The following is a 17940-nucleotide window of genomic DNA, read 5'->3' as shown; positions in this document are numbered from 1 at the left end:
AACATTAATTTTATTTTAATAAATTAAATGTATATACATCAAATACAATCCAGATAACAATATAATAAAAATTATTTTTCTACTTAAAACGTAATTAAAAAATATAAAAAAGTAAACACCGTAGGGAGTATTATAAAATTTAAAAAATAGTAATTTTATTACTGTAATTAAAATTAGCACGCGAGATAATAAAAAAATACTCCTACGTAACAAAACTACCTCTCAAGGAATAAAAGTTATTGATTTTTTTGTGAAATACAAATTTAATATTGTAAGATTGTTTATCGAAGGTAAATTTAATGTAACATGTAATGTAGTATGGTGATTGTGTTGTGGATATTATAAAGTTCTACACCGAGTACCAAGCCCTTGTGTGTTATGAAAGCAAAACAAAACAATGCCAATGTATTATTATGTATGCTGTCTTATTGGATCATATCATCTAAAACTGTTATATACATTTACTGTTTATATATTTATTTAGATTACAAAATAATTATATTTTTCTCTTCTTCGATCATGTCCGCTCCTTAGTAGGATCATCCCCCAAGAAACCCTGTTGCTCATACGTCGTCTTCATTTTTCCAGGTCATACTGCATCCCATAGCTCCGCCGTATATATTTGATAGTATTTAACGGCCTTCCAGAATGCCGGAATTTTGTGACATTAAAAAATAGGCAAGCCATGTTGAAATTTTCTTAGGGCATCCGCAGTACGTGTCTGAGCCAAGGCCAACGTCGCCTCATTACTCTCAGCGTGAAGGGATGCTCTCATGCTCTATTATTTTAACCCTTCGCTTCTCTTAGCTGGCTCTCACATCAAATTTCGTATTGCCTGTAACGTGTTGAATAAGTCGATGTGACGTTATCATTATTCACAAAACACACGTTGCCAAATGGAGGTCCGCAGATTGGTCGAATGTAACTTTTTAGTTTGAAAAAAAACATCGACTGTTGCAATCGACGAGTTGTATGCTTTTCAGGCTGCGAATTGAAGACGCCAAGACGTATACGAACACCTATGATTTGGTCATTTTTATACCAGTTCGCCGATTGCTGCATACAAATATCTATACGTTTCGAAGATTACGTGTAACTGTCGCTAGGTAAATGTGTGCGGTCTTTATATACAACACCTGGTCGACGTTATTGGAAGGTTTGATTTATGTCTGTGCAGCAAATGAGGCGAGTTTAGATGTGAGAGTCGGGTTAGAGTTATATCACCGCATACCTAGCATCCACCGCAAGCTCTGAGCCTTCGTAAGGTGTCATGACTCGGTATCGTATAGCAGAAATTCAAGCCTTAAATTAACGGCATTTAGTTTTAACCGAGTACAGTTGTGAAGACCAGAGATTCCGCAACGAGTTTAATATTGCTCCAGTCATTCCAATTCGAAAGTGCCATCTTCCATAATGCGCACTCACAAATTTAATGCAGTAACTGTAATATTGTAGGCACACTAGGTATTTTTGATGAAAACCCGATCACAGTTATTGCATATTTATAACCTCAATCACCGAAGGCTGCTGTGTCTGCTCACGAACTCAGGTGTTTGTAACGCGGTCGTACCAATGTACCCCTAAAATTTGACAGAGACATCGATTCTCAAAGCTCAAAATCCGAGACCTTATCGAGCCGAGATTTCGCGGCGAGCCTGTTCACGGTTACCTCTAACCGTTTGATCGTCGAGTCAAAAACGACTGCGTTATCTGCATACTCCAAATCGCAGTCTTTCTTCGCATAGTTATTCGCATAGTCTTGACCTCCATGCGACTCCAAGTTGGTTGAATTCAGGCCCCGCCATACCCATGCGGATTCCAAGCTCACTAGAAATACCACTATCGTCGGAAACCGTGGCACCCAAGTATTTGAACCTGGATACCAGCTTGACGGGCAGAACGTATACACATGCAATAATTATTATAAAAGTGGATTAGTGTTACTTCAAAAATTGCATTCAATTTCATTTATATGTCTGTAAGTACCATATTCGATTGAATTAGGGTTTTACGATGGGAAGATTAAACTTTTTCAATAAATAATAAGTTATATTGGAAAAGTTGGATGACTTGTTAAAACAAGATAAATTGAGGGTGATTTTTTTTATTGTTTTTCGATTAATGGTGAGCGACCATAAATTTTATTCTCGCTCGGCAAATAAGTACGGCCAGAATAGTTTATCAGCAATCCAAACAGACATAAAAAAATGTTTATTACGACTCAATGAACACTATTTAATCGACGATATTAAATAATGTAATTGCGCGTAATACTGAAATATCGTTCGGATTTCGTAAATAATCGTATTTGCTGATTTTTTAAATATAAATTACAAAATATTCTTTACCCCGACTCTTAATAACATATATTAAATATATTATTTAATAAATTTATTAAATCAATGAGAATAATGGGTGGTAATTTGGTATAATAAGTATAATAAGTAATTTGGACTCTTAATGAGTCTTATAGAATTTTGTAAATAGTTGTTTTCGAATCGAAGGTTTGTACATGTGGTTGTATTGATAAAAAATCATTATCTTATTTCTTCTATTAGCAGCCCAGAAAACAAAATAGCGGATTGCGTTCTTGTTTGAAATATATTGCTTTGTTTATATAATATTTGTACGTGTTTTTCAGCGTTTTATTGATAACTCATTTAAACATATTAATAGTCGAAGTATTGGTTTTGGTTTCGTACATAAAATTAACAAGGGAGTGTCTTAGATATGGTTTATATTCAAATGTCTGTTTTTAAACGGCAATGTATGCAATGAAACTGAAGACGAATTTAAATATACCTACACTATCATCTAATCTTATGAATAAAATTGAAGTATTTTTTTTTCAATTACAAAATTCGTAATGTGTGATTTCATATTGAAAATATTGGAAATTTCATTCTATAATTTAATTATTGCTATGAATATTGATTTATAAAAGTTATTATTAATGTCCGAAGTTCTATTAGGTAACACAATGATTTAGGTTAAATATAAACCATTATCATATCTGACGATTATTTGTTTCGCTATTTCTTGAAATAATGCTAAGCTGGATTTATTGTTTGCAGACCTATTGTTTGGTAATGTAAATACAACTTGAAATTATGTAAACTGATGTTTCCAATCTCGTTTAAGGGGGGACATGCTCGTCGAAGGTCAAAATTGAGTTTTTATTGTATTTTCAAACCATGATCCTGGACACTCCTTAAACGTTGTAGATAATCTATTTATATAATTTTGAAGCCTTATTATCCTTTATAGTTATTTTAAACATTTGATGACTGCATGAAGTATTTTTGTTACATAAAATAGTATTCTTTTAAACCTCTCGCTCTAATGTTTTAGAATATAGTCATATTTCGGTACAAAACTGTGCAGTGGTGTTAAGATTTTTTACATTTATTAATTTTTAAACACATTTATAAAACCATTAGTATAATTTATTACGAGATAATTTTTGTAAAATATTCACGATAAAAAAATATTTTGATAATCTCTGTGATCCCAAATTTGACAAGAATTAGGCATTTTATTATTCAAAAAATCGGCAAGATTAACACATTTGAAGATGATTCTAAAGATATTTATTATAAGCTATGTTTTTGACCATTCAAGTGTGATAAAAATCTTATGAATAATGATTGCTTTATAAGAATTATTGACCTAAGAATAAGGTAGTGTTTTTTTGAAATACGCCATTTCTTTTGTCATTCCCTAGTAGTTAAGCTACAACATACGGCCGTAGCCATAAAACGACAAACTGTAATTAAAGTAAGGAGTAAAATTATGTTAACGCGCGTGTTTGAACATGTACCTAACCGATTTTTTTTTTATTTTTTTTTAAACGGTACATGTTCAAACACGCGCGTCAATATCATTTTACTCCCTACTTCAATTATAGTTTGTCAATTTATGGCTACGGCCGTATGTTGTAGCTTAACCACTAGGGAATGACAAAAGAAATGGCGTATTTCAAAAAAACACTACCTTATTCTTAGGTCAATAATTATTATAAAGCAATCATTATTCATAAGATGTTTATCACACTTGAATGGTCAAAGACATAGCTTATAATAAATATCTTTAGAATCATCTTGAAATGTGTTAATCTTGCCGATTTTTTGAATAATAAAATGCCTAATTCTTGTCAAATTTGGGATCACAGAGATTATCAATATAATTTTTTATCGTGAATGTTTTACAAAAATTATCTCGTAATAAATTATGCTAATGGTTTTATAAATGCGTTTAAAAATTAATAAATGTAAAAAACCTTAATACCACTGCACAGTTATGTACCGAAATATGACTATATTCTAAAACATTAGAGCGAGAGGTTTAAAAGAATACTATTTTATGTAACAAAAATACTTCATGCAGTCATCAAATGTTTAAAATAACTATAAAGGATAATAAGGCTTCAAAATTATATAAATAGATCATCTACAACGTTTAAGGAGTGTCCAGGATCATGGTTTGAATATACAATAAAAACTCAATTTTGACCTTCGACAAGCATGTCCCCCCAATTAATGCTAGCTGTGAATCTGAAACGTGACCGAAGATCAAATTTAAATATACAGAGATTGTTAAAATATTTCTATTAAGATCTATTATATCATTAATATGATTTAAAAAATGAATAATTACACTCTATTGCCAAATTCACACTCAATTGCCAAAGTAGCTTGATTTGGAAGAGCGCTGATGAGTGGGTATCAAAATTGGCCAATAGTTAAAATTTGTTGCAATTAGTATGTCACTGCGTAGCATAGAGGTAATGCGCAGATGGGGCGTAAACCCGGGAGATGCAGGATTCGATTGCCCGCCGGGGTGGGTTATTTTTTCAAAAAAAGATTTTTTATATTGGTTATAATAATATATTCTCTCAGAAAGTGTTTTTCAATATTATGTATGTTCAATTACACTGTAATTGACATACTAGGTAAATATAATTATTCAATATATATTTTTTATGAAAATATTAAATCGAAGTTATGTACTTATATTTTTTTTTGAAATTTGTAAATACAAAACAAATCTTATAAATATTATAAAGGAAGTATGAATATGCACAGCACGTTTCAATCAGTATGAATAAATAAATTTGCTGAAACATTTATAGATATTTTTCAAAAGCTCTTTTTAATTCATAACGTGCAATGGTTATTAATTAAGTATTTTTACAGATGCACGTAATGATGTTTTGACAAGATAAATTAATAAAAATCGAAATAAATTATTTATGGAAACGCAGTTACTATATTGTATTTTTTAAATAAATAATTATAACTTGATTCTAATGGATTAGGAAATTAATAACTCTTAAGGGGGGACATGCTCAGCGTAGGTCAAAATTGAGCTTTTATTCTATTTTCAAAGCACGATCCTGGACATTCCTTAAACGTTGTAGATAATCTATTTATATAATTTTGAAGCCTTATTATCCTTTATATTTATTTTAAACATTTGATGACTGCATAAAGTATTTTTATTACATACAATAGTATTCTTTTAAACCTCTTGCTCTAATGTTTTAGAATATAGTCATATTTTAGTACATAAATGTGCAGTGGTGTTAAGATTTTTTACATTTATTAATTTTTAAACGCATTTATAAAACTATCAGAAAGAATTATAAAATCGTAAAAAACATGATTATTATTAACATTTTGCTAAAATGTACCTATTGTAAAACTAAAAAAACAATTTAGCAATCCTAACTGTTTTTTGACAGAAATGTAAGTTAAGTCTCTTTAATTTATATGTGCAGGATAAATATATAGGTATATTTTAAATTAGGAACATCTTTGGTTAATGTAGATAATATGAATTATAGAAAAAAAGAAGACAAATAAGAATAGCTCAAGACAACGGAGAGATATCGATCTATAAGTACCTAATGTTTGGTCAAAAAAGTGACTATTTTGAGACTTCCTTTGAAAAAAAAGGGTATAAAAATAACCCTTAACGATAAATTGAATTCCGATGCAATCCTGATCCCATATGGCGGATCTTTCGGAATTTTTGGTATGTTCGTAGAGCTTGCGAAATCAGAAAGTCGACTACACGTTTCGTACGTAGTGGCTGTAGGGTGGTTGATCGGGGGTGCACGGAGCGCCCCCTGGCGTCGCGACGGCGAGTCGAGCGAGCGCCGCCGAGTAGGCCGCACGTTAGCAACCGGCGCCCGCGCGCCACACACTAAACGCGGATTTCCACTGCAACGGCTAACTGATTCGAGCCAAATACAGGATTGTGCTAATTTTTAAATTTCAAACAGACCGAACATAAAAAAATTTAGTGAATACGAATTTTGAATTCGGCAAGTTCTGGGTTTCGAGGATAAACGGCCGTGCAGTAAGGTATGGATATTATTTTCTCATATTGATACTAGTTGATATATCATAACTACCTTGTCATCAACTAAGTAGCACTCTACTATAAAATTAATAAAATGACACATACTTTTAATTATGTTAGTGATATTCAAATTAAGATATCTAATTATTTGATGCATGTTTAAAGAAAGTTGTCGATATACGCATATGTATTTTTTCATAAATAAATGAAAATAAACAAAATTTATAAAATAACTTTAATAGTAGGAACAAGTCTTAAATAAACGGTTTAAAACATTAATATTGACTTATATATGTTATATTATTAATAATTCAATGAGGAAAATAATTTTAGTCATTGTCAAATTTAAAGTATTAGATTAGTCATTTTACATTGAAGATATTATTATCTGAATACTTTACTGAAAACAAATATTAATGACTATATTTTCTAGTTTGTGATTTAAATGATTTTTATATGTATTTTTTATGTCATAAATAAAATATTTTTTATAGTTTATTATACACAATATATTAAATGATACAAATTTGATTATTTCGTGATTGAATTAAGCAAATATATAATCATAATAAATAAATAAATACATTTGGAAGCATAAAAAAGTAAAGAATTAAATTAAATCTGAAAAGAGTATTTTATTTTCTTCCGACGGGAACATCTTCGAAGGTTAGGCAATGATTTAAAATTTTTGCCTTAAAAGAGAGCACTGGAATTCATATTTTTATCTGGTTTCTTAACGATATGCTATTATTATTATTACTAAGGTTATTTTGGTATATTAAGGTTTTAAAAAAGTCGTTCATAATGCAATTTTGAGCTGTAAAGTATTTATAAAAACTTTTCTTTCTTTACAAGTATGAAAAACAGCATCCGGTAACTTATTTTATAACCAAATAACTACATATTTAATTAATGTAACCAAGTAGAATACTATTAAATTTCTTTAACGGTTTATCAAGAAATATAACTACGAATAATAAATATATTTTTTAGGTGCGTGTTTTTATTTTGTGTATATCAAAAATTAAAATGTATATATATAAATATATATAAAAATGAAAATTACTGTATACTGCATATAAAATTAATCACATATACCTTTACATGGTTCTTTAAGACATCTTTTGGTGTCCCTCAAGGCTTAAACTTGGAGCCACTGTTGTTTATATTTTTTATAAACGACTTCATCATTAAACAATAGTATATTTGGTATTCGAATGCCGTTTTGGTTCAAAGAGTTTTTTGTGAATCCATATAATTTGTATACTTCTATGTTATTTTAAAATTTTCGCATTTATTTTGAAATAAAACGAAACTTCATAACAATTTTTGAACATTCAGTATTGAATAAAATATTATTTAATTAATACAATATTTATATTGAGATATCTTAGATGGGCACAGATATAATGCAATTAGCTTAAATATTATCAGATATATTTTTTTACAGTTTGCTATAGCCACAAACGTATCGTTGTATTTCCAATATTTGATGGCTGATAGAGTTTTTTTTTCGATAGGCAAATATCTTCTGTATTGCAGTTTACCATTATTTTTGAATTTGCATTTTCAAATTTAGTATCTATAACATATTGTAGATTATTAAATCCTGTAATGTAAAATGTATAAGATATTATATGTATTACATTATATTTTAGACTTGTACTGTGTGCAGATCAATACTATCTCATTCTTGACTGTGTTGTGTGTGAAACCGGGAGCATCCGTGGATTATATTTTGGTCAAGGTATGGAATTAACCTGTCATGGATGATGTCAAATTAGAGAGACATAGTTATATTTAATCTAAGACTATATTATTCAGTCAACCTTTTCATCTATCATTATATTCTATTTGCATGAGGGTGAAATTATGTTAACGTAATTTATATTTAAAACAGGGTCTGTTTAACACACTCCGTAGTTTCGTATATGTTCTTATTTTTGTTAAGAAGAAATTTAAGTATTATATTATGAAAGTATTGAATGCATAAAAATATGTTATATTATTAAAGTATCTAAACTTTAGTTCAAACAGTAAAGAATTTTTTTATTGGCCATCACTTCTTCGTTGGAACCTTATGACTGAGGATCGATACACAGACAATTTGGTATCTGAAAACCTTTTCTCTGTTTTACTTCATCCCCCTCGGCATTCAATGACACATTAATATGCTATATTTATCTAAAAAAAGCTATCCATTGCCCTCTACGACCGTTAATCTAATACAATTATACGAGATTTTCTAAGTTGTAACATCTTTTCTGTTGACTATATGACTAAAAAAAAAAAACAACTTTTCGAATTTGCTGGTTATGGAGTCGTTCATTATAATTGATTGAAATTGTGTTTTATAAACACGAACACCTATAATGTATGAAAATTTCACGTATCGACTGCTTAATCTGCAAACCAGCATATGCATTTTTAAACAAAAATAGGATTTTGATAACATTTTGTTAGAAAGCATGTTTTCTATGCTCCCACAAAATTTCAAACTCCTAAACATTTATAGTTCTTCAAACAAAACAGCCAATTGCATTTGCCAAATTTCCAATATCGTAAATGGAACAACTTCGCGCTAAATATAATTTTTCTTTATAGGTATAAAAGGGAAGCTAAAATAGTCTATTAATTCATAGTGTAGCTTATTTGTAAAAAAAATAAATATCCAAGTGTATTTTTGGAACTGTTAAATTCTGCTCGATAGTTAAATTATTATGTTTTTTCTCCTTCCTGAACAATCTGCCCAAATGGAGTTAGCCGGTTTACGGATTAATTATGTGTGTTATGTTATTATAATGTATATTTTTGTAGTAACGTGTTCTTTCTGCCTCTTTTCTCGACATTTCGGGCTCGTTCCTGAGGCCATTCTCAAGAGATAATATTGAAGTGTATTATTAAAGTCTATGAATTCAAACCCTATGTCTGTTTAGCAATTATCAAACGTAACTTTGAGTAAAACAGTGAGTGATAGTGTAATGCGTCAGTTCTGCCAAAAATTGTTTTTTTTTTTATATAAAAACATTATCAATATTATTATATTAAACATAAATAATTTGAAAACACATCAAATATTATAAACCCAGTAGAAAAAAATGTTTTTGAGCGGAAGTCAAGCCCGCCCTGCGTTCACTGGATTCACGTTAATGCCATTTACCAATTGAACCATGCGAATTGACGAAGTCAACTAGTAGTTTTTACATCTTCAAGCATTTCACAAATTGGTTTAATATTTGGTTGTCGGCTTTTGTGTTTTTTAATCAAAGTATCAATTACCTTAATTACCAACCGGTATCAGAACTCTTAAAATGTTAGTTATAACGTAGATACTAGCACTTGTTAAAATATAATTTAATAAACTATTATATTTTATTGAATGAATAATAAATTCATATTCTCTAATCTTGTGAATTACTCGTTGAATAAAAAAATAGTTTGTTATATAATATTATTTTATAATGTTATTAGGTTTAGTTAGTTAGTTAAAGGTATTATATTATAATGTATTAATTATATACCTATCTGTGTGTACCTTCATTTTTCTTATAAAATCTATATTTTCTGTTTGAAATGTAATGGTAATATTATACTTAGTCAAAGTCAAGTGTAATTAATAATGTAGATAATTATTAGGTTGACTAAATTAACAAAACTTGCATCCCAACTGAATTAAAATGAATTATAACTATTTAACTTTCATGGTGCGACTAACTTTTTGAATTAATGCATTACATTAGTACACCGAATAGCAGCTTTAGAGAAAGTACATTATATTAATTTAGTTGCATACTGCAATTTCATATTTTGTCTCATAAATGCAATTAGCAAAATTAAGCGTTCCGAGTGTCACAGTGATCCTCAAGGGATATGCAATAATTATTCAAACTTTATCCAATTCCCAAGATAGCCGAGAGCCTTATGCGTTGGTGTATAATATTGTCGATCCCAGATTTTAATCCTGGATTTGTAAAATACGCATATAGTTTTTCAATTTTTATTTATATTCAGAATATGAACGTAATAGGTTGAGCAAGTGGCTGAAAATTTATCGTAAAACAAAAATATGTTAATACCAAACCTATGTACTGTGGAGACTCGTATGATCCTAATAAAATCAGACATGGTGAAAAAAAATATCTAATACACTTTAAATGCAGTCACATCATATTAACAGATACAACAGAAATATAAGTAAACTACTCGTAGTGTATATGTAAGCATGACGTAATTCTTATATAATGAATCACGCGTAATTTCAAAGAGTTATATAAAAATATATAAAAAGAATGTGAAAACCTTCTTTTATACAGATGGAGCTTAAATGTATGAAATTGAAGCAAAAAAATACTAGACAAGAAGTTAGTTATACTTAAAATAATATGACAGTTGTGAGGGGTTTGCAGAAAAATAATAAAAATATAAATTTATATGTTTTGAGTATGTATTTAATCGTGTTGACTAGGATAGTAAATGATCAGTAGATATTTAAGAACGTTTATATAATTCTAAACATTTGGCTACAAAGATATTGAGAAAATCGATAAATGTTTTAATTTGTCAGAATTTACGAAATAGTAGAACATATTGTACTGTGAGGGCAATAATTCTTAATTAAGAATTAAATTATAATTCACATTAAACGATATAGGATATCAATAGATATTAACATAAATACAACGCTTTACAGACCTACATACTTATCTGTAGAATGGCCAACAATGGTACTACGAACTACTATAGGACGCCATTTTGAAAATGTCATTCGAATGTCAGATTTTGTCCAGTTACGAGTCTTGATTGGGTAGTTTTCGACAGTGACTCCCTCATCTCATTCTTTAGATAAGTTTGTAGGTATGTACATCGATTCGATATTGAAGTAGTGAAAGTGCTGCAAGATTTAAAAAATTAGAACACGATTCTAATGAAAACAATGGACAATCGAAACCTAAATTATTTTCATGAATTGCATTATTTGGATTTTTTTTTGAATAATGACCACCAACGGTAGCCGCGCGGCTTAAAAGTTGGACTATCACGCCGTGGGTCCCAGGTTCGAGTCCTGGGTCTTGCAAGTACACATATTGTTTTTCAATTTGTGTGTGAGTGCAAAAATCTGTTAATACAAACCTCTACTCTGTGGAGGCCCATATGATCCTATTAGGATCGGACATGGTCGGATAGTGAATTAAATACAATTATTATTCATTTCTAACTAAATAATATATATTTTAAAATATATTATTATCAATGAGATGTTAATTCATAATAATATTTGTATTCATCGTAATCTTCTAAAATGTTCATGTTCGATTTAATCGTAATACAATTTATTGACTTTATTTTTCTTTCTCCTACTTAATATGGAGGTTTAAAATTTCATTCTAAGACTCTATAATTGTTAGGTATTTGAACATTGTAAGCAGTAATGTTTCAAAGATAATGATCAAAGCCATCCTAACCAATGGCACTTAAATCGAGCAGGTCAAAAACTACGTCAACCTCGGACAACAATGTCTATAAACCGCCCTATATAAAAATGATGATTGCTCGCAAAACCAAATTGGCGGGGAGCGTATCCGGGCGCCGGAATATTTTCAAAAGTAATCTCCTACTCTGCCTAAAGTGTAAATTGTTCAAACAAAGTGTGCCACCAGTATTATTGTATACATATTAAATGACGTGTATCCTTAAGAGCATACTTCAGTGAAACGCCAAATAATTTTCAACAATAGGTGGGACGTAATTTCGGAGAGCGATAGTCGACCTGTTAACTTCAGTTAGTCAATTTGTTTAGTGATGGCGTCGGAGGAATTAATTCTTAAATCGTATTAAGATGACTAAAAAATTTTACGCATTTACACAAAAAACAAAAATATCAATGAATATATTATTATTATTACTTAAATAACAATAAACATAACATTAAATGGACGCATGTTGAATTTTTATAACAAATTATGTTTTGTTCGTCACGTGTCGTTTGCATAGTCTGAGCGTCGCGTGGACACGATCGTTTTAGACCGTGCCTCAGCTGAAGTATAGCCTTAATATATAAGAATTCCAAAAATGAATAGTAGTGCAAGATAACATGGTAATTTTCATGTTAGACATAAAGCGCAAAAGTGATGGAAAGGGTGAAAAAAAGGGTGAAAAAAAGGGTGAAAAATAATATATGGGACTAGGGGATGACTTTATCCAATAACGGTTTGTCGGTCCGTATTGATAATGACGTTCTTTTAATACTAAAATAACCTATGACGTGTAATTATGTTAACAAAATACGTCACAAAAACACCCACATTTATTATGGCGTCACCGAAATCCCCGAAAAGAAAGGTTTACGCATTGGGCTGTCTAAAATGATCATACATTAAATTTTAAGTGGCATTTAAATCGCATTTCCTCTTATCTAGATTTTTATGGTTAACCAAATTTCCTTGTTTTAAAACGTTATACGCAAGGCACGTAAGCAGTTATATTACAGGAAAAATGTCATCTTGGGAATGCTTCTATGGTAGAACGTGACTTTTGACGCACGTACGTACTCATTTACTGCCAAGATTTTGTACACAGAGTATATGATAACTGAAATGGTGCTTTTATGCGGATAATAATATTTAAATATACATTGGGCACCTTCTTACGTGGTCGACTAACATGCTAAAACCAGGTTTAGAGGAATATCCATAATAGCATAATATTATGAAAATTTTACGAGCCACGTTCTATACAAAGCAGTTGTAGAATTTCACTTGCGGTGTCACTGAGAGAATTTAGAGTTATGATATAATTATTAGGAAACATTCCCATAAATATATCGTTGAGTCGCAAAATCTGCTCTAGACATTTTTAAAATATTCTTTTATATAAATAAATTACCCATCACCCTCACTGGCCGCGCGGTTTAAGCGTCGACATATAGCGTCGTGGGTCCCAGGCTCAAATTCTGGGTCTGGCAAGTAACATAATATATTGTTTTTTCAATTTGTGTATGAGTCAGAGTATGGACCTGATATGTTGAATAAGTGGCTGACATCCATTTCTCGTAAAAACAAAATCTGTAAATACAAATCTCTTCTCTGTGGAGGCCTATATAATATATGACCTTATTAGGTTCGGACATGATCGGGAATTTACTTGCTAATTTGAGTAATTGTCATCATCGTTATATATCAGTAAATATGAATATTTGAAAAACGAATGAAATTAAAACTATTTTGTGTTATTCTTTCTTAAGAGCTTGTCCAGATTGAGCGATTTGACTCGCGCGTATCAATTCCCGTATTTCCCAGGTGCATGTGACCTTATTGAACTGTTCACATGTACTCGTGCGCAATACGAGAGCGCTCGCCAGACGCTTTTGACGGTGACAAATTTTGCACATAGTGACTACGCGATTCGTCAACGTCTAAAAATGCGTAAGAAATACCGTAGGTATCTGGACGCAGCACACATTTGGTATTTGTGCGTAAAGCGTAGCAAGAGACGCGCCATTTGGATAAATTATAAGTAAAAAAGTCGCCAGAGCTGGTTTTGTGACTCGACGTCTGAAATATTATTATATATACGAATCAATATATTACCAATGTATGTATCTAACAGAGGCGTGCGGTGAGGTTCGTAATGCTGGTCATTTTAATATGTGTTATATATTAAATTTTGTATATTATATAATTAATTAAAGAATTAAATATGATTTAACAAATCAACATAAATAATAGAATAAAATGAATTATTTACGTGACATCACAATAATAAATATTGTAAGCGCATAATTTCTTCCATGTATGCTAGTCGCTCGCACAGCATGCTGCGCGTGCATTTTACAACGTTTTTCTTAGCTCGTATTCTTATTTGTCCGGTGGTTCTTTGTCCGGTACAAATCTTGCAATCGATTTTTAACTAACTTTCTGACTAGCTAGACATTTTAAACTTTTAGAATATATCAGAACACGATGCCAATGCATTTTTAAATACTTTTAGCCATCTTTACGTAGAATTGAATTCATTTTCAGTTAATTCTGTTTTGTATAAAAAGTTATTTCGACACCATTATTGGTTGCTAGGGGTCTGGGGTCCTTGCAACAAAATTATTTATATATACATACGTTACTGTGAAAATATATGACATGTCAAGTACAATTTTTTTTGATCGTTTAAGTTTAACGGAATTTAAAAACGTTGTATATAAAAAGTTCTTTTCATCTTGTATTTTTTTATGGAGTGATTATTGTTATATAAGCTTTAAATGCAACGTGTTTTGTGGCATTAACCTATAATATTAAAGTAAAAATAAAATATCACATTTATTATGTGCATGGATGATATTTAATTTTATTTAAAAAATATATTTTAAGAATCCATTAAGTTTAAAAATATTTCAAATTACGTACTGCTAAGAATTGGAGATGGAAAATTCAATAATTACAAATTGCGTACAAAACGGCTTATATGTTAAAGAACAAGGGAGACAGTGTACAATTTTCTATATAGGTACTATAATTTTTGTTTTATATTCAGTGGATGCGGGTTAGAGTGATGGGCGTCGTATTTTTTGCAAAAAGATTTTTCTAGTGGGTACCTATATCTGTTGTATTTAGAATTAATTATGTATTACCGTTTTATATTTTTTAAACATCCTGTTCTCACCTTGAGAATAAATTACGTTAGCCCAAAGGAACGAGCCACACACTTCTTGAATATTCTTTGTAGGTAGATATATTGATTATACCCACTCGTAAAAAGAAATAATTTATTACAATATAAAAAAAATCTTATATATTCAACATATAATTTGAAGGTACTGTAGTTGAGAATATTTTATCTGCTTCCTTTACGGATACCACAAAATAACTGAAATGTATGTCGCCTCGTAAAGATCCATAGATAATGTTTAATAACTGCTTTATAGAATGGGTCAGCTTTCCACATGTTGCTATAATAATAGCCGTACAAAACATTCTAATAACACATCCGACGTTTTTATATGTTATTAAAATACTACAAAGTATACGCAAGTACGTAAAATATTAAAATAGTTCCAGGAATCGCAACCCCAGAATATTTAAATGGATTTTATATCTGTAGCGCTTACATCAAATACGGCTTTCACGTGAACATACGTTATACTTTAAAAGCAAGAACAAAAATACACGGTAATTATTTATTTACGTAGGCTAAAAAACCTCTCAGTAGTTTTTCGTTGAGACAAAAAATAGTTTAGACATCTTGGTTCTTGGAAATTTTATTCAATGTGAGTTTTTTGGTGATAAAAGTCTGAGGTAGGTAGACACTGAGATAATCAGTCTTTCTTTACAATTAACTTATCAGTTGACGCAGTACAATGTGAAAAATAAAAGAAACCTCGTATAGACAAACCTGCTAAAGGAAACTTGTCTAATTATACAAATTTCATTATTTTAAAAACAAATGAATGTATTTTAAATAATATGGTTTCTACTTATAGTAAAAATTTGTGGTATGTATACTAGTATTGTCCTGTTTTACTAATAAGTATTTATTTGCTTATGTACCACACGAAATATAGATTGTTTATTTTTGTGGTTGAAAAATGAACGTAGAAAAAGCAAATGAAAGGCATCATATTATATGGGAATTGATGAAAATGAAAAAACGGATGATCTGGCAAAAAACTGGCCAATCAGGTAGGCCAAATTAATGGATCGCAGAATGCTTAGTCTGAACTGAGTCAGAGTGCTAAAACATATAATGTATCTTCAATAGTATGTTATGTTAGAAAATAATAAATACTAATACATTACAATCATAAAGTGTTAAAGTTATTGCACTGATCGAAATAAATTAAAATTGATCAATATACATAATATTATATTATAGTTTAGTATTGTGTGGTAGTTTCTTCTCATATTATAACGATTATTATTACCGCAACCTTAAAAATTAATTATAATGTTTTTAAATCTGGAGAACACAAATGCGGTATAATGTTCGGCAAGATGGATTTATGAAAAGCTTTTACAGACTAATGGATTTTTATAACAATCGCTTTCTATACTTTCTTCTTTCATTTATTCTTTTATTACATCAAAGTGGCGCATTTTTTTGGTAACACAAAAGGTGGTGGTTGTGTTTTTAACAGAAGGAAAAATGAATATTTCAGCAGTAGGGTATCTCCTTTGAATAATATTTATAGAATACTGTGTCAACTTTTATCTTATGGAATACTAAGTCGTTCTCCGTTGTCGCTGTTTTTGTATTCCAAATAAGTTTCGAATAAAATATATGAGTAGGGTTGAAGGCATTATGGAATTGAGGCTATATCTGAAAAGGTTTGATATGTTATCGAGACCGATATTGATCTTACCGAGTGGCATATGTGCCTATATATACATAAAATATTTCCAATATCACGTAAAACCAATTTGACTTAAGTATATTTGATTAAACAACTTTAAAATACGTCCGAAATATATTATAAAGTTCTCCAACCAAAAGATTCGGCTTCCGCACGTAATGCATTTTCCTTCTACAATTTTCTGCCCTACAGTCCAAATGAACTCTTTTCTAAAGTTTCTTTTTTGTGAGGATACCGTTAGTGTACATCAGATATTTTCGTTATTTGGCTCGGCATTCAATGGCACGCAGAATCTATGTCACTAAGAAAATATTGATAGTTTTTATTTTATGATATCTGAAGGTTTTGTTTTTGATGACGATGATCTCCTTCATTTTTTAACCGTACACGAGACTTTTAATATCCGTTGCAAGAACCGCAATTTTAAATATAGAGAATCTTTACTTTAATTTGCCTTTACTGCCTAAATATCGCATATTACACTTAAATTAATTAGAAAAACAAAAAAAGTTGTTATAAAAGATTTAGCATGACCTGCTGTCATATTGCCTCTTATTATATAAGTGAGCATCCGTTGTTCAGGCTCTCTTTCTAATTATGTTCCAGAATTTTATAATTATACCAAGCTATTCCACCTTTTCCGATGCTAGGCTAAATTTCAGTTCTATAACATTCTCAAAGACATAATATGTGTTGTTCAAATTTAAAACAATGTGTCGATATATGTATAATATCGTTTGGAACATTACAGTTATCGCAGAACTGCAAAATGTTTTACTCCATAAGAATATAATGTCTTTCATTCATAGTCTGTCATGATCATAGATTCAATATGAACTCATTTCTACTCAGAAACGACTTGAAAAACTATGATGCCAGGCATGGGGGCGGTATATGGGCTTACTCAATTTTTCCTTACCTAGAGATGCCCTGTGGCAAAAATTTATGGGAATTACTTTGGCAATTTTTTATGGACTCCCTTCAGTTAAAGCATTCTGGCGAATTGGTTTCAGTTTTAACATAGGGTTTTCTGGTTTTCTAGTTTCCTTTTAATATCAGCTTCGGATCCATCTTTACTCTAAGTGCTGAATCTGAGATAAGCATATTCTCAGGTCACATCCATGACGTTATAATACGCGTACTTAATGTAATTAGTTTGTTATTTATAAATAAAAATAACTTTTGTTATTTTTTTAAATATAAAAATTAACACCCACTAGACAATGTTTACGATA

The 17940-nt window shown here is 30.2% G+C and overlaps 1 protein-coding gene across 1 annotated transcript in view; it reads left to right on the top strand.

The window, feature by feature from the left end:
* The first annotated feature begins 6146 nt into the window (after positions 1–6146).
* LOC147064588 (uncharacterized) overlaps positions 6147–17940 on the top strand; it is a 234243-nt gene continuing 222449 nt past the window's right edge. Inside the window, exon 1 of the mRNA XM_085958286.1 lies at positions 6147–6368. The gene's annotated coding sequence lies outside the window, so the exon portion shown is untranslated. The remainder of the gene's footprint in view (positions 6369–17940) is intronic.

This window comes from Rhyacophila brunnea, unplaced genomic scaffold, assembly GCF_057557595.1.
Source record: "Rhyacophila brunnea isolate RB1 unplaced genomic scaffold, BYU_Rbru_1.0 scaffold_7, whole genome shotgun sequence".
Classification (NCBI taxonomy): Eukaryota; Metazoa; Arthropoda; class Insecta; order Trichoptera; family Rhyacophilidae; genus Rhyacophila; species Rhyacophila brunnea.
The sequence above is the reverse complement of the archived record's forward strand: the minus strand, read 5'-3'. Positions and strand labels throughout refer to the sequence as shown.